Source organism: Triturus cristatus, chromosome 6 (genome assembly GCF_964204655.1).
Source record: "Triturus cristatus chromosome 6, aTriCri1.1, whole genome shotgun sequence".
Classification (NCBI taxonomy): Eukaryota; Metazoa; Chordata; class Amphibia; order Caudata; family Salamandridae; genus Triturus; species Triturus cristatus.
Genome location: NC_140589.1, coordinates 1,327,606,983 through 1,327,625,989, shown reverse-complemented (window position 1 = coordinate 1,327,625,989; position 19,007 = coordinate 1,327,606,983). Strand labels below are relative to the sequence as shown.

Sequence of the window (19,007 nt, the reverse complement as noted above, 5' to 3'; positions counted from 1 at the left end):
CTGGCACAAGGAAGAGACAGAGTTTAACCAACTTATTATTAAGGATTGCCTTAAATTAGATAATTGCATGAAAATCCCATGGCTTAAGTTTGTTGTTGAGAGTTACCAGATGATTTTTGGGCTGAACTTGGTATCAGATCCTAGCTCTCCTCGAGATCTTGTTAAACAAGATCTGAAAAATACTTTTATGTTATCTAGAACTCATAAACGTTCAGTAGGGTCTGGTTTTCTCATTACTGTTCAAATTTACAACAAATATATTGTATATGAGGGATTTCAGCAGTATCTGAATATGGTAACCCGCCCAGCCCACAGATTTGTCTTAACGAGATTAAGGCTTGGAATGGCACATGTCTTGGTGGCTTTTCCCCAACAAAAAAGGTATCCTGTCGGCCCTTGCCCATGTGACGGACACTCAAAACTAAATAGTATGCACTTTATGCTTATTTGCACTCTCTTCCTGGATGTAAGGATTACATTTCTAAAACCTTTGTTTTTAAAATATGGCATTTTTAATACGGATGATGCAATGAGGTTGCTTTTTAACATGAACTCCCCAGATATATGTTTTTATACTGCTAGTTTTATTTGCAAATCTATTTATTACAGGAAAAGTATGATTTTTAAAAAAATTGTTTATATTTCTGTATTCGAGTTTTGCTGTGTGCTTTTATGGTCATTATATGATATGAACCGAATAAAGCTTCATGAACTGAACTGAACTGCACGCTACCACAGTAGCCGAAATGTTTGGGTAGCCAACCTTGTTACCTTGGAAGCAGTTGGTCGGGCAGCAGTAGTATCTGGGCGGCAGCAGCGGCATCCAGGTAGTGGGCAGCCCACTCCAAATGAAGGAGGGTCTGGTGTGACTTGAAGCTGCCTTGAACAATGATGAAAGTGCTCATATTTGGGACTTCACTCCAGAAGAGGAGAAGCAGCTGCCCCAAGAACGGAGCTACATTTATTGCATCCTATTTTCATTGAGCCGCTAAATGGAAAAATAGCAAGTATTAACTCGCACACTGAGGAGCAGTAAAGACCGTACTGACAAAGTAAAAGGAAGATCTGTGATGCAGTAAACAAGTCTAGCATGCCTACTGGTTAACATTACATTAATATGTAATGCAGAATTAAGCCCAATCTTCAAGCGAAACGGATAACAGATCTCCTTTGCCAAATTCCACCAGAAAGTTTGAGACCGAAGAACAAGTTACTTACCTTTGGTAACGCTTTTCTGGTGGATACAGTATCTGCTTGTGGATTCCTCACCTTTTGAATTACCCCATTGCACATCATTCCACTGAACCTTTTCTCCTCAGCTCTCCCACTTGGACAAGGACATGCACATTCAGTTCTCTGGCCAGATGAATTGCAATTACACAAATCTGATGGACCAGAGCCTAGGACCACAGTTGCAAAGCCTCTCTGAATAGAAGATACAACCCCATTCCTCCCTGTTTGTTGATGTATCACATCATGGTAGTGTTGTCAGTTAGGACCTGAACTGACTGCCTGCAAAGGGAACGGGTAGAAGGCCTTGAGAGCCAAATGTATCGCCCGCAATTCCAGAAGATTGATGTGAAACAATCTTTACTCTGGAGATCAAAGACCTGTGATCTCCAGATCCCCCAGATGGGCTTCCCACCCTAGAGTGGAGGCATCCGTTATCACTGTGGCCACCGGAGAAGGAGGTTGAAACGTCTTCCCTTGCCTGGAACACTCCACCTTAGCAGCTCCGCTGCAGTGTCTCTGGAGATTCTGACCACCTCTGAGATCTCTGTTGTGCTGAACCCACTGCTTGCGGAGGCAGCACTGGAGGGCCCTCATATGCCAGCATGCACGGTTGACTAACAGTATGCAGGAAGCAAACAGACTGCGCAGACAAGACAATGAGGGCTGGAACAGCCGCTCCATTCTGATAAAGTTGAATCATAGCCTGGATGTCTTGAATCCTCTGTAGAGATAGGAAGGCACGGCTACAGAAGTGTTCAGTACTGCCCCTATGAACAGGTTGCACTGAGAGGCCACCGGGTGAGATTTGGGTACATTTATCGAGAACCCCAACTCGAACAACAGTTGCGTTGTCACTTGCAAATAATGCAGCACCATCCTGGGTGACTTTGCTTTGAGCAGCCAGTCATCCAGATAGGGTAAACAAACGGGATCACTGACCTTATGAGATGTGAAGCTACCACCGCCATCCCCTTTGTGAAAACCCGAGGTGCGGAAGTAAGGCAGAAAGGAAGGACCGTAAACTTGTAGTGTTGAGACTCCACCGTAAAACGAAGATACTTCCGATGAGACTTCAGGACGAGAACTTGAAAATTCGAATCTTGTAAATTGATCTACACCATTCAGTCACCCTTCCCTTCTTGCGCAAGAAAAACCGGAGCCAGGGTCAACATTTTGAATTTCTCCTGTTGGAGGAAAAATTTAAAACCCTGAGGTCGAGGATCGCCTGTAAATAGCCGTTCTTTTTTGGGAATGAAGAAGTACTGGGAGAAGCATCCTTGACCCCTTTCCTGCTCCGGAACCACTTTGATCACACCCTTTTGCAACAATGACAGAACCTCCTACTGGAGAAGCAGAAGAAGCTCTTCCAAGCAAAATCCCTGACGGGAATCCCAGAAGGGTAGGGTATTCCCATTCTCTACAATGCTCAACACCCAGAGCCCGTCGTAACAGACCTCCAATGCTGTAGAAAAAGCGACACCCCCCTCCTCCCATGGGACAGGTATGCTCTAGGATGATGAACCAGATGGAGGGGCAGAAGAGGAGGCGACAAGCGGTCGTGTACCACGCCGCAGACAACCTCTGCCCTTTCCCTTGTAGGATCTGTACAAGGGATTTGGCTGCTGTTGCCTGGCACAAAAGGACAAGTTTATCCCAAAGCCACGAAACTTGCAGAACTGCCCAAAACTCCTGGGCTGAGACTGAAGCCCCAAAGACCTTGCTTTGGCTTTACTGTCCTTAAAGTACTGCGGCACAGGATAGGCCTTAGCCCCAAACAGGTGTGCTCCACTGAAAGGCAATTCCAGCAATGTGGCCTGGACATCAGGCGAGAATCCTGAACCACGCTATGATGCGCGTCTTCTAGTCGCCACAGACTCCTCATCCTGGCTACTGAATCGGCCGTGTCTAGACCAGATTGTATCACTTGGCGGGCAGCAGCTTGGGCATCCAACACCTCTGAGAAATGCCCATGTACCTCTTCTGGCAACTTTAGGACAATCTCCCTAGCTGAGTCCATAAGGGCATGTATGTAGCAACCCAAAAGGCATGAGGCATTGGTGGACTCTTGGGCCATAATCCCCGAAAGAACCCCTTTGTCGATTGCTCCATGCACTCCGACTCCCTATCCCCTGGTGCAGATGGGAAAGAACATGCAGACAGCCTCAGAGCACAAAGCCTGGACCACCAATCTTTACAGCCAAGGATGGGTGGACAGGAAAGCAGGATCCCCTGGAGCCACCTTGTACCTCCAGGCCACTGCTCTGGAGCCTGCTGGAGTGGACATTGGCTTCTGCCAGGCATCGAGGATGGGCTCCGTCAGTGCCTCATTGAAGGGAAGTAAAGGCTCTGAAATGGTGGAAGGGAATGAGCACCTCCATCAGAATATTAGACCTCAACTCGAAGACGTCTGCAGCCTTTCCGATTACAGCGTGATAAGTGGTCACCTCCAGCGTCAGCAAGCCTTTTGTCATGAAAGCTCCCACTCAGGAGAAGGGTCCAGACCACTGGCTTCCTGCAAACCCTCAAAATCCAGGTCAGGATCTACAATTTCTCCTTCCTCGGCCCCTCCATGTTCCTCTCAGTACTCTTAGTCTGCCAACAGCCTCTGAGACTCTCTCCGAGACCTTATCCTCTAAACCGGCGTCTGTGGCACCTGATGCGGCGCCAGTGACTTCGGGATCGGTGTCGAAGGGAAGTCCACAGGAACAGGAGTTCGAAGCCGCTCGAGGTAGTCTACGCTGGTTCCGAACCAGACGGCGCTGGAGATGCACCATCTAGAGAAGCTCGCCCCCTCCAAGAACTGCAACAGCATTGAGAATCTTGGCATCGGAAGAGGCCAAATCCCTGGAGCCATAGGCATGAAAGGCATGAGTGGTGCCTTGGGAAAGTGAGGTGGCAAGCTTCCTGGGGAATATGGCAATGGACCCATGGGCCAACAGGCGCACCAGTAGAGTTTGCCGCTCCGGTGAACAAGCCAAACATCGCATTTAAAAAAATGCGACGGTCCCGATCACGGAGCCGGGAAAGCAGGATACATCTGATCCGATATCACAGGCTCTGGAGCCGTTGGGGAGGCACTGAATTCAGCTCCAGTTGCGGTGCTGGAGACCTTGGAGCCAGAGGTGGAGTGGCTGACCTCTGCAAGCGGAGGAGGCATTGGATCTCTTGGAGCCGGAGGAGTCACTGCTCTCGGAGACAGGGTCAAACAACCCCAGTGACCGAGTCCGAGAGAACTGATCCCTGCGATGACTTTCTGGGAATCGGGGACACAGACTTCAGAGATGCTTACTTCGTTGAGCGGCGCGAGAACCATGGCGCTGCTTCTTCTTGTGTCTCTTGGAAGACCTAGAAGTGTGCAGAGTCGGTGACTTGGAGCGTGTCCTTGATCTCCTGGGAGCTCTTTTGCTTCTTGCAAGCACATGAATCCAAAGGCGCAGAAGGAGAGGGAGGCCAAATTACGCATGGCTAAAGCAAAGAAGTGCATGTCCCGACGTCGTGGTCCGATGAGTGACACCACAATCTTCATGGGGGTCAGTGATAGACATCTGGCCCCCACATTCTTTGAATGGGTTGAAACCTGACTTCCTCACTGTAGCCATCTTCTTCCAGCAACAAAGTCGCGACACTAGCAACAAAGAAACTTCCAGAAATGGAGAGCCTGGGGAAAAAACGTTATGCGCAGACAGCGCGGGAAAAAGGGAACGGACGTCAGTACGCTGATGAGGTTTTCTTATGGCTCCGATGACGTCAGGCGGAGTCATGAGTGGAGCCGTTCCATTGTGATGTCCTCATCGACGTAGAGAGCGGAGGAGACCAGTTTCTGTGGAATGCTGTGCATTGGAGTAATTCAAAAGGTGCAGAATCCACAGGCAGATGTATCCATCAGAAATGTGAATATATGAAACATCCAATACTGGAGAATACTACTGTCCAGTAAAATGCTGAAAGGGGAAATCAATGTGTTAGAACAAATCTCCACTTCACAAAGGAACCAATAATGATCTGTAATTGCAGTAGTTTTAAACTAACATTGTTTCAAAATCCCTATCATTTAGTAAGTTATAAGAAATGCATATAAAAATTGATCCATAAACACATCACCTACTAATATGAAAATTAATGAACAACATTTACAATTCAGGGCCATGGTGAAATGCATACTAACAAATGCTGGACATGGAGAGTTATAGTATTTTGAATATGGCATAAGAAACGTCCAGGGAATAGCATCACAAAGAACTCTTAAGCAGAACACATGCATTATTAAGAAGTTAGCATTAAATTCCTCTCTATATAGCTTGAAAGAAAATTCTCACCAGAGTGCTACATAATGAGGAAGTAAACAACTGATCGAGAAAGAACATGGCCCGTAAGAACACAGTGCAGGGAGGCAATAACCATAAAATGAGTCCACAACCATAAAATACACTTGGATTCTGTGGGTACAAACGTTACTCCTAAGGACATTCCAGCTCAAAGAAAGGAAGAATAGCTTGGGTGAGATATTCACTACCAGGTTCCACAGGATCACTGGCTTCACTGCTCCGCGATCCCATGGAACCGAGAAAAATGGGTCCGATTATATAGTCTACTCACACTGCTGCAAGGAGCTGTGATATAAAGGGAATTGTTGAACACTGCCTAATTTCCTTCGGCTAGAGGGCGAGGTGTAGAAGTATGCACCTGTTTGGGACATGCACAGACAAAAAAAAACAAGTGTGGCACACTAGCTTCCAGGACCTATATTTGATGACGATCGAGACTGGGATAGCATCAAAAATTGAAAACTTAAATCTGGGAATGACAGTCCAACTGCTGTTTACATTGAAAAGACTTGGATGTTGTTGGTTGTTTTAAATAAAACGTAGTATTTCCCATGTTCAGCAGTACTTCAATCTATTTTAACTAAAAGTACAGGCTATAAGAAATCGAACAAGGCTTCCTGATTTCCCATGAAAAGAAATCTATATCTTTGGTGCTTTGGAGCAATCACAAGATCTAGGTTGCAACTACAATATACCAATGGAGGAACAAATCTGAAGGCAATAAGCTGTTTTCATCTCCTATTGTTTTATTAAGGTAACAAGGGTCATGTGCGAGGGCCATAAAAATAAGCTACTTACCTTTGGTAACCTTTGTGGCTAGATGGAGATAAGGCATTACCAAAGATAACTTATTCATCTGACTGATTTCTAGCCACAGATTCCTTACCTTAGAATAGACACCCAAGCAATACTACCCCTGAAGTGGGTCTGAAAGTAGATTCAGACCAGGGATTCCTGGAGCACCGAATGGGCACTATCCAGGCAGTAGTGCTTGGTAAACATGTGAAGAGATACCCACGTCGCAGCGTGACAGATGTCCAGGACAGGGACTCCACAAGCTAACAGCTAACTGTGATCACAGCTTTGGTGGAAGGAACCTACAAGGCCTCAGGCCCTTTTTGGCCAGTGCGTAGCAGATTTTAATGGAGAGTACAATTCAACTGGAACTGGGCACTTTCTGCACGCTTTCCTTTTTCTTCACTCTGGCAAACCCGGTGTTCTTTGGTACAATCAATGTAGAGAAATAAGGCGCTTTTGGGTCCAGGTGATTGAGTCTAGCTCCTCTTTGGAAGGGTGAGGCGGAGCAAATTTAGTCGACAGTGTGATGGTCTGGCCCATGTGGAAAGGAGTTAAGACTTGGCGGCAATAAGAAATGTGTTCACAAAACCAGTTTGTCTCGGACAATGTTGGTGTACTAGAGGGTGCACAGAAAGCTTGTAGATTGCTAATCCACATGGCCAATGTAATGGGCACTAGAAAGACTGGTTAAGAGAGAGCATAGGCTCGAAGGCAGGACACATCAAAAATCACAAAACCAAGTCAGGTCCCAGCTGGGGAAGGATGAAGCGATTGAGGAAACATTGGGGTCTCCACAGGTGACTTGAACAGAGAGGGCTGATCTGCCTACTTCAGGAAAGCCAATATGGCAGAAAAGATACCCTTTAACTGTGCCCAAATATAAGACTTGCAGGGCTGGTAATAGAACCACCTCGGGCAAAGGTGCAGAGAGTGGAATCAGGGAGAGGAGTTGGCCTAACGGCTAAGGCGGTCGACCTTGAATCTGGGGAACTGGGTTCGAGACTCGGCAATGACACTGAACATCCTGTGATTCTGGGCAAATCACCTAATCTTCTCATGCCTAACAAAAATGAATGTGTCCTCATGTAATGCAACTGGTGCTATGTAAAGCGCCCCGATACCCGATTCGGGTCAAGTTTGCTCTATATAAAACTCTGTAAGAAACAAACAAAAAAAAAACAATATTTTTAGTAGTGCAAACCAGAAATTTCTCAATGGTAGGCATGTACTGTTTGGTTACGGTACACCTGGCTACCAGAATGAAATTGCAGACGTCTGAAGAGAGGTAAAAGACTGTCAGTTGCTGATCAATTTCCATGCATGAAGGCTGAGCAATCGCAGGTTTGGGTGCAGGAACCTGCTCAGCTGCTGTGACAAGACATACTCCCAAAAAGGCAAACTGATCTAAGGACCAATGCTCATGCTCAGGAGTTTGAGGTACCATACTCTGTGCCCAATCTGGAGCCACAAGAATGACAAGTTCGGTGGTTCCTGATCATCTTGAGAACTGTGGCCAGAAGTTGTATCGGTGGGGAGGCATACAGGAGGCCCAAGTCCACTCAAATGCATCTGTGTGAGAGCCGCCTTGGAGACTCCAGGGTGCAGATGTGCTGACAGTGCACGTTCTCAGCAGTAGTTAATAGGTCTACACAAGGTTCTTCCCAGTCGCAGAAAAGACCTTGAACCACCTCTGAGTGGAGAAGCCAGTTATGATCCTCGAGGCATCTATGGTTGAGTTCCTCTTCCCTGGCGTTCAGAGATCCTGGCAGGTTCTACAACCAGCAATGTACTGACGTTCCAGCTATCTCCAGAGATGTAGGGCATCTTGACAATGGGTCGATCATCCCCCACCCTGCTTTTTGTAGTACCACATAAAAGTAGTGCGGTCCGCCAACACCTAAGCTAGCATTCCCTTGATGGAAAGAAGAAACGCTTACAATGCCAGGCAAATTGCTTTCAACTCAAACATGTTGATGTCAAACTGAGACAATGCCAGAGACCAGAATCCTCTGACCTCCACCTTTCCAAGATGGCAGCCCCAACACAGAAGTAACACATCTGTCACAAGTCTGTTCGAGGTGGGGAAGGAGAGTGGTCGGACGCTGACCAAATCGTGGTTTGGCAGCCACTGCTGCAGATCTTTTGCAGTTCCCTCTGATATTTGGACCAGGTAGGAGAGATTCCCCTAATGTTCAATCCGTTGGGACTTCCCGTCTCACTGCAGAACCTGCATATGCCAGTGGGCAAGCGCTACCAGCCTAATGCAAGAGGCCACGAGAGCCAGCAGCCTCAGTCTCTCCAAAATTCAGGATTGAAGCTGAATCATCAGAATCCTAGCCTGAATATCTTGGATACACAACTCCAGAGGACAGACATGAAAGTGCGCTGCGTCCAGAGTAGCTCCGATGAAAGGGAGCTTCAGAGTAGTGAGGTGTGACTTTGCCACGTTGATAGTGAACCCTAGTGAATCCCGGAGGTCCACCATAGTCTGGAGGTAGGAGACAATTGCCTGGGGTGAGCACGCCTTCAACAGCCAGTCGTATAGGTGGGGTAGACTAGAACCCCTGTCTTCTGCAGATGGGTTGGGACCACCATCATCATCTCCTCTGTGAACACCCAGAGACGATGGTAAAGCTGAAAGGGAGCACAGGGAACTGAAAGTTTGTGAACAGCAGGTAATGCGGTTATATGGGGCCCTTAGATACATTGCAGACTTTGCTAAGTTAGCATGAGTTTTGCTTGCCATATGCTGCTGCTTTTGAGCATGCCTCTCCTAGAGTTTTTTTTGCGACACTTTGCCTCTGCCCTGGAGACCGAATGAGACACTATTACTAGTCGGTTGGGATTTTGGCTACTGATGTGGTAGGAGGTACATCCTTATCTACGGAGGACCTGTTTTCTTGTGCATAGTTGTGTATGAGCAGAATCCCCTCAACATGGCGCCACCAATGTTTGGTCTGGTTCTCATCTGCGAGACGCTTGAGTAGTGCTTGTGCTGGTCCACAATCCCCTTCACTTCTGTTTCCGGAGACAGTGGTGACGGTGAAACCTCCTATATTGACATTTTTATAGGTTTATTCAAGCTTTAAGTTTTAAAAGGTTATTTATTTTCTTATAACCCGACTTTGTGCTGCCATTCTTTAAGTTGTTGTACTTTCTTCTCTATAATGGCTGTGGTTGATATTCGGGCTCACAGCAGAGGGCACATTAGACTAATTTTCGTTGTGGGAGACGATCCGGCTCACCAGTTTGACGTTTTTTGTTCTTGGGTCACCTTTCCAGCGGTGGATGGAAACCGATATGTGTTTCACACATATACTCTCACTGCCGTTCCTCAGCAGTATCAGCCTTATAGAGCTCTTGAGATTCCGCTTACAGCTTGGCAACACCGTATTTGGTTTAATGGCGCCCTTCCTCACCCAATACCAGCAGTCCGTTTAGGCCCCTTGTCTATAGATGGGGCCACATGGCCCGTTTTGGCTGGGTTTAACCCACACGCTTTTACATATGCATCTCTGGCAGAGCTCCGCGTCTTCTACACTTTAATACGCGTATATAGAGCTGTAATACAGTACGTTACCCACACCATCTAGGTGGCACCACCTGGCGCTGCTGTACAACCTGCGGGTCCTGGTGGCGTGACCATCAGTCCCATTATTGTTAATTCTGTCATGGGCAAGCGCCCCCAGAATAAGGATGAATTCCCTTATTGGCTTACCGAGAAATTTGGACAGATAGAAGCTGTATTTCCTAATACACTCCTGTGGAGAGAAACAGGATCTTAACTATTAGTTTACCTAGAGACTTAATTCCAGATTTGCTGATTGTAACACCTGGGGAGGGTGTTTGCAACGGTATATTCTATGTATTTCAGCACTCCCTCCATGACTGTACTCTCCTCTGTGAATAAGCGCATTAAAGATGAACATGGCGCCGAAGCGGCTGACTAGCTGGAGATGAGACTGGTGGGGGCGTTCGATGTGGTTGCGGATATGATCCTTGCAAATGTCAAAGGCGATGCTGTTAGCTTTCAAGTAGCAAACCGCTTAGAAGCGGTTGCAGAGGCTGAGACCACAAGAATTATCTAAGATTATTGCGAAAGCTTATAAAACCATAGGCCCCAATAGACTGTAAATTAAGCCTACGACTCAAACGCAGTCTCTAAATCAACAGAAGGCCCAGCCTGATAAGGATGGGCGCCCTTTCTTTCCTAAAAAGAATTAGCAAAGAAATAGGAAACTAGGTTCCCAACAGCAGAAGCAGAGTTTGCGTGCAAGTTCACCGACCCCTTAGGCTTCTGAACGTACTTATGACTTGAGCGATCAAGCTAAAATTAAGTCTTCTGATAGATTTCATTCCTGATCAGGTTCACAAGTCGGTGGAGGTCATCGCCAGGATCGGGGTAGAAGTCAACCTACGTCACAACTTCGTGAACAGCCTCGACAGTTTAAAGTCAAGGGCAAGCAGGGTGATTTCCCTCGTACCAGACCTTTTCGAAAGAAAAACATTGCCGCTTTAACAGCGAGATATGCCACAGACGGTGAGAATGCGACTCCTGGATTGGACATGGGCAGTGACACGGCTCGACAGAAGTTTCCATAGTCAGGTAGGTTCTGCGTCCCAGTCTGGATGTGACAGCAACTGACACTTTTATTACAATTGAGACTGCAGATACCAGAGTTGCCCTCTCGGATAGACTCTACGAAGTCCTTTTCCAAATTGAAGGTGATATCCAGCATCCTGTTAAAGGGGTTTTCTGGGAGAATCTTACTGCTGCATGACATGTTGTTGGCAGAGAGAGATTGGCCTCCACCCTTTGTGTTAGCCTCTTCCAGGGGAAGATGTGATACTTCGAGTTTTTAACGTTGTGTCCCTGAGGACCAAGCGCAGGTCTTCGCAGAGGAATGGGCTTTGGCCTTGGTCCGACGGTATATCGCAATCAGGTGGGTTGGGATGTTGATTCACCGGCTCATGAAATACCGTTGCGCTCTATGCCACAACCACACTATCCCATCAAACGTGAAGCGAAAGCTTCAGTTTTTGACATTCTTAGAGAGTTGGAGTATCAGGGGGTAATTGAGTCATGTACATCACCTATGAAAACTCCTCTCTTTACTGTCCCTAAACCTGATGGTTCATTTAGGATTGTATTGGATTATAGAAATTTGAACAGCCATTGCTGCACCTTTGCGGTGCAAAACACACACAGCTAGGCGCTGGTGAATAATACTGTCCGTAAAAAATACAAAACACCACATTACATTTCCAATGGTTTCTACAGCCACAATCTCGACGTGCGAGTAGTGACTTGACAGCATTCAGTGCCGTCGGAAATCAGAAGGAATATGCTACTTACCAGTATGCATCTGTTCTTGGAACGTAGAGCTGCAGATCTACACACTATTCATATATCGCCATCTGGTGTTGGGCCTGGATGTTTGCACTTGTTTTTGTCTTGGAAAGTCAAGAGGTAGGGGACTCCACCTTTGGATCATAGTGCGCATCGGCTCCATCCTCCGATTGTGTTTCGCCAGCAGGGAAATTGAGTTTGTGAAAGAAACAGGAAATATGCCCTTGTATGCTGTATCTAAATAAGATAATACTGGAACAGATGAAGGTAGCCAGGCCTCCCTGCATGGTGTGATGTAGTAGGTGAGCTCCCCAGCCAGAGAGCGATGCGTCTGCCGTCATAACTATTTGAGGAATCGGCTCTAGGAACGGTCGCCCTATGGTAAGGTTCTTGGTGTTCCACCACTGCAGAGAGCGATGAGTACGACCATCCACCAACACCAGATCTGTTAACTGACCTTGAGCCGGATTCCATTGGCGTGCTAAGCACTCTTGGAGAGGACGCATCTGGAGTCTTGCATGAGGCACTAAGAATATGCAAGAGGCCATCATCCCTATGAGTTGCATGCACACTGTAGCTGGAAGAGTGTGTTGCGGTTGGAATTTGGTGAGAAGGGTTTACATGCTTGCTATCCTGGCGGGACTGGGATAGGCTAGCGCCCTTGGTGTCTATTGTGGCACCGAGGTATTGTTGCGTGTGGGACGGTTGCAGCTGGGACTTGGCGTGGTTTACTGTGAACCCCAGGTCGTGAAGTTGTTGAATAGTGGCGTGAGTGTGTTGTACACACTGATTGTATGAGCTGGCTTTTATGAGCCAGTCATCCAGATATGGGAAGACGTGTATGTGCTGTCTTCTTAGGTGTGCTGCCACCACCGCTAGGCACTTGGTAAACACTCTAGATGCTGTGGTGACTCCGAATGGGAGTACTTTGAATTGATAGTGCTGACCGTCCAATACAAATCTGAGATATTTCCTGTGAGCATTGTGAATGGGAACGTGGAAATAGGCATTCTGGAGGACTAGGGTAGCAAGGAAGTCGCCCTGTGAAAGCAGAGGAAGGACCTGCTGGAGTGTGACCATTTGGAAATGGTCTGAGTATGTATAGGTTTAGAGGTCTGAGGTCTAGAATAGGCCTTAGAGAACAGTCCTTTTTTGGTATGAGAAAATAGAGGGAGTAAACTCCTTTGTTTTGTTGGTGCAGGCGAACTGGTTCTATTGCACTTTTTTGCAGGAGGGAGATTACCTCCTGCTTTAGCAGTGACAAATGTTCTTGTGACATTGGACGCTGTTTGGGCGGTATGCTGGGGGGGGGGGGGTAGATGTTAGTTCGAGACAGTAGCCTGATTGAATTATCTGTTGCACCCACCTGTCTGAAGTGATGTTAGCCCAGGCAGGGAGGAATTCTGGGGGAAGACTGGAGTGGAATGGTCTGGGGGAAGTGGAGGGAAGTCATGGGGTGGGGGTGGGGGCAGAGCGGGAGTTGTTTTTGCCTCTGCCTTTGCTGTTTTTCCCCCTGCAACCACCCCTTTGGTAACCTCTAGTAAAGGTGGACTGGGTGGGAGGGGCTATTAGAGGAGTAGCCTCTGTGGGTGCTTCGGAAGGATGAGCGACGAAAAGACCGTCTGGGAGCTTGCGACTGCAAGGCTCCCATAGATTTGGCTGTGCCTGTATCCTTTTTCATTTTCTCTAGTGATACGTCCACATTGGGGCCAAATAGGTGTTGCTCATCGAATGACTGATTGAATATGGAACTCTGGACTTCAGGTTTAAAACCTGAAATGCGTAACCAGGCATGCCTGCGGAGAAGGACACTGGTGTTTATTGCCCTTGAGGCTGTATCTGCTGCATCTAAGGCATAACGGATGGAGGTGTTAGTGATGGTTTTACCTTCCTGTATGAGTTCATTGGCCCTGTTTTATACCAATCAGGGAGGTGCTGCATTATGGACTCAAGTTCATCATAATGTGCCCTGTCATACCTGGCTAACAGCGCTTGGGTATTAGCAATGCGCCATATGTTTGCTGCCTGTGACGCTGTGCGTTTGCCAGAAGCGTCCAGAAGTTCAGATTCCTTATCCGGTGGTGGTGTGTCACCTGATGTTTGGGAATTGGCTCTCTTCCTTGCATTAGAGACTACCAAGGAGTCTAGTGGTGCGGGGCCTTTAATGTATGCTAGATCAGTAGAAGCAGCCTTCTACTTTTTTTTCTATTCTCGGGTTGATGACTCGAGCCCTGACTGGGTCTTTGAAGATCTCTGGTGGATGCTTAATGACCCCTTTAAGCATGGGTAAAGTTGCTGTGGACCTTTGTGTGGTGTTGAAAGTGTCCATGAGAAAATCTTCCTCTACTGGGTCTGTATGAAGGGCAACCTTGTGGTACTGGGTAGCTCTGTGAAGGAGCTGGTTGAAGTCGATATTGTCCTCCGGAGGGGAAGGCCTGGAGGGATAGATGTCATCTTGTGGGGTGTAAGGGACGTCGGGGACACTAATCATCCCAGGGGTGTGATGAGCCAGTAGGGGTAGGGTCCCCGAGGGGTTGATCGCCCGCACCTCCCTCTGCATCATCTGAGGTGTTATCATCTACTGGGGTAGGTGATGGTGTAGGAGAGCGGTGTGGTGGGGGTGGAGGAGGGGGGAGGAGGAAGAGGAGAAGGGATCCTTAATGGAGAGGGGGGGGTTTGGGTCGGGGGTCGACGTCTGTACTCCCGGCCCTTTGAGCTGGATTGATGTCCTCTACGTCGGAGTCATCTGCTTTGGAGGCGCTGATGATGGCTTCTTCGATCCGAACTTGCTCCGGAACATAGACGCCTTCCTGGAAGAGGTCGTCGGGGATCGAAGATGACGAGCGAGCCATTGTTCTAGCTCGTCGGTCCCGGATCGTTTTCTTGGAGCGGAAGGAGGCGCAAGCTGGACAGTCTCTGGCCTCTTACTCCGGTGAGAGGCAGAGGTTACACACCTCATGTAGGTTGGTGTGGGGAAACTTCGACCCACATCGAGGACACTTTTTGAATGGCGCCCTTTCCGTGAGCTGGAGATGAGGCCCAGGTAGGCCCGAAGGCCTTCGTCGACGACCGGAATCGAAGACTTCAAAGTTGAAAGGTCGCGTGGAGTGGGAAAACGCGATTCAAACAATACTGTCGAGATGGAAAGGATTGCGCGTCGAAAGAGAAAACTGAACGGTTCCTAACTGGCGCGCGAGAACACATCCGAGCCCTATGGCGGAAAAAAACAATCTGAGGATGGAGCCGATGCCCATGCGCACTATGATCCAAAGGAGGAGTCACCTACCTTGTGACTTCCAAAGACTTTCCAAGACAAAAACAAGTGCAAACATATGGGCCCAACACCAGATGGCGATCTATGCATAGTGTGTAATCTGCAGCTCATATGCCTCGAACAAAAGTTACACGATTGTATAAGAATAGTCCCGGGGCACTTGCGGCATGCGTAGTGTCTTAGTTGCATGACATTGATCCTAAGACCTTGTCGTACGTTGATGACATCTATTTGACTGATGACTACCTCACGCCGCATCTTGACCGAGTCGACCACATAAATATTGTCTTTTGCCGACTACGGTTATAAATTCAATTTTGCTAAGTCACACATTGCCCATTTGGCAGTGCTCTTTTTGGGCAATGAGCTCAATAATGAGGGAAAGGCTTTGGCACCTCACTTCCTGGAGAGATGTGCACATTTGCAACCACCTTCTACTTTGAAAAAATTACAATTCCTGCTGTTTTTTTTATTTCGGGAGGACATACATTTTGCTTGCCATATGCTGCTGCTTTTGCGCAAGCCTCTGCTAGAGTTTGTTTTCGCGACACTTTGCCTCTGCCCTGTACATGATAGATTGTTTTTCACGTTCTCAACTTTCCCTTCAAAATCCGTCTGAACAATGTGCAAGATCGATCAACAATGTCTCTTGTTATTCTGTTCTGGTCAGTCCCTATTAACTAGACAAAACATGTTACCATCAGCTGCAATATGAAAGAACCGTGCTTTAATATAGCGTTGTTGCATGTTTATGAAAAACACACTAAGAAAGCTGTTCCATGGAGCTGAGCTCTGCTGTTCCTATGATGTAAACATTTGCTTTTAGGCTTTCAGGTAGGGGGTCTGCTAATAACGCCTAAGAGATCTTCTGTTATATAAAATAACTTCTTACTGCCAAGGGGAGGGTGATTAGGCCTAATCATTTTGCCTTTTTCACAGTCTTTATAAAATGATGACTCCTTTTGTATTCTATGGTATTGTAACAATGCTAATGATGTAGGCTTTATGCATTTTGCTGCTGGTCGTGGATCGCATACTGTTTTATGAATCACTATAGACAAAATAAACGTTTTGAACTTTAGTGACTGATTATTCTTATTGTGGACAAGTACTAGAGAGCGAAAGATTGTCTTGTTCCCGCGACTCAGATGAGTAGAGAGTGCTCATGTTCTTGGCTGTCTAAACAGTCGTAGCTTCTTGATATTTGTAGGAGACCGAATGAGACACTATTGCTAGTCGGTTGGGATTTTGGGTACTGATTTGGTGGGAGGTACAGCTCTATCTACTGAGGTCCTGTTTTCTTGTGCATAGTTCTGTGTATGAGCAGAATCCCAGCAACAATGCCTGTGGGCAGGCTGGATGGGTATATATAAAAATAGGTGTCCTGTAAGTCCAATGCTGCCATCCAGTCTTCAGAGCAGACAGGACCTGTGCTACCAAGAGCATCTTGAATTCCTCCTTCATGAAGAAGTTGAGAGGGCGCAGGACTAGCATAAGATGCAGGCCTCCATCCTTTTTGGGCACTAGGAAATAAGGAGATTAACAACCAAGACCTACTTCTGATGTCTACATCCTCTCGATTGCTTCTTTGGCCAAGAGAGAGCCTGCGCTTCCTGACTGAGCAGGGAGAGGTGGTCCTCCATCAGCCAGTCTGAGGATGGTAGAAGGGGAAATGGGGTTTTGGTGGATGAAAGGGTATAACCCCACTGAACAATTTGAAGCATCCATTTGTCTGATGGTCTGGAATGCCAGCGGGGCAAGTGGTGCATGACACTGCCACCGACCACTTGTCTGTGATGAGAGGGCAAACTAAAGGCCTTTGGAAGATGCCGGGGTTGGACACTGCAGTGGGGGTAATATGAGGCATGTTGTGTTCACAGACCGCAGTGCAAGGCTGGCGGAAGAGAATATCCGTTTGCTGAAGGTGGCCAGCGTCTTAGATTCCCTATATGCTGGTGTGGTAGGGAACACGCAGTGTTGACTTTGGATGTGAAGACCTAGACAACAAGGCTCTCCGGGGTGAGGTGCTGGGTGAGGAAAGCAGGGTCCCCAGGAGCTGGCAGCAGGCAATTGTCCTGTGTACAGGAGCCCCTGTGCAGGGCTTTGCCCATGCAAGACATCAGTGAAGGAGTTGTAAAAAGGAAGAAGGGGTTTTGTGGGGGGGGTGACTTACAGCTGAAGCACCTCTATCAAAACCATTTTCCTAACTGCCACAGAGGGCAGCGTAAAGTCCAGGACTGCAGCCACCCTCCTCACCACCATGGCAAATTAAGCCCTTGCCTCCATGGCCATACTAGGAGGAGAGACTAAGCCAGAATCTAGGGAGGTATCCAAACCACTAGCATCTGCCCGTTACTCGTACCAGTTATCTTCAGGCTCTTCTATGGAGTTGGGGCAGCCATAAGTACCCTCATAATACCCACCCAATCAAATTCCTCATAAGGCCTACCAAAAAAAGAGAAGTCCATGGCTCAGACGGTAGAGTTCCGACTGGCACCGGAGATGATGTCGAGCGATGCTGGTCCGGCTCCATATCAGAGTCTGGTATAACTATGGGCTCAGCACCGCCGGGAATGACTTTACTGGTACAGGTTTCAGGGAAGGTTACCATCTCACAACTGGAGATGATCCGGATCAAAGGATGGACCCAAAGAGTCCAACTTGAGCCGAGGGCAGACCCGCTTGGAGGAATCCAATAGGGGCACCTGCCAAACACATAAGGTCCAAGGCACTTCAGTGGGGTTGGCCCTCCCAAATACGAGAGGCATGGCTTCATAAACCTCTTAACTAGACGGTCATCACTCCGGCTCCGATAATTCTGGGAGGCGCGGAGCAGATACAGACTGTCTAATGTGTGGAGGCAGAGCCTATATCTGTGACTGTTTCCACAGCTCGTCTGAAAACTGACTAAACAGTGAAGGTTACTGCTTACATTTCTTTTGATGTCTTGTGAAACTTAACTGACAATGACTGAGTGTGAGGTACAGCTCTGGGACCGGGACCTGGAGTCAACTGGCATTGGGCGATCAGACAGAAGCTTCAGGGAATGCTACCGAACAGCACAGCAGTCAGGAAAGGCTTTGAAGTCGAGGCCCAGCAACAGGCACCAGAGGCAACCATCAGTCTGTGACAGAAACCAAAGGGTTTAGGTTTTTTAGTGGGCATTCCTATGTACACTGGGAGCAAAAAGCTCAAAAAGGGTCTACAAAACATTGAAAAAAATGTCCCCCTTCAAAAAGGACTGAGGTAGCTATCTCTAGATCTGCGCTGATGACGCAGAAATAAAATAACTGATTTTAGCACTGTGGTGGCGCCTATGCAGGCACCATGCAAGTCACATTCGGAGCGGATGCGGTCAAGGAGCCGATCAATGCCACCTACCAGCAGGAAGCGGTACTGCTCATGATTTTCCAGATCCAGTCTGACAGCTCAGGAATATTCTAAGGTAAGCCATCAGTGGCTACAAGTCTCTATCAGAAAACATTCCTTACATTTAAGGAACATAGAATGCTGCTGAAGTTCATGACAAACTTATCTTTGATTATATATGGCAAGAAATAAAAGCATCAAACACACAAATGTCCAGATGTGTGGGATTCCAATATATGGTGCTATGGTCCTCATGGACTATGGATCCACTCAAAATTCTGGCCACGCAGAACATTTACTTGTGTTGCTGGGAGAAGGGTGCATATTCCCCAAGATCTGTAGGGATGCATACCTCAGACAGGACAAGAGAGCACCACCAGCAGGTTTTCGCTAGCGTGACACATGGGAGGAGGGTAAAGAATGAAACTGTGCTTCATTCTTCACTCCGTTACCCAACCAAGTGAAAAAGCACTAGAGGGTGTGGAGTTTGAAGAGCAGCAACTGCACGGTCAAAAGTAGCAGAGTTAAAATGTTTTGTTGGTGCAATTTCTAGTGCATACAATATAAAATGCTCTAGTTCATATATAGATCTACTGCTACAACAGAACTTTTAGGACGAACAACAGTGTGAAGATTGAGTCCAATGTTCATCTGAGTA

General features: G+C 47.4%; 1 protein-coding gene across 2 annotated transcripts in view; it reads right to left on the bottom strand.

Moving 5' to 3' along the window:
* ATL2 (atlastin GTPase 2) overlaps positions 1-19,007 on the bottom strand; it is a 653,233-nt gene that overhangs the window by 210,616 nt on the left and 423,610 nt on the right. The window lies entirely within an intron of this gene.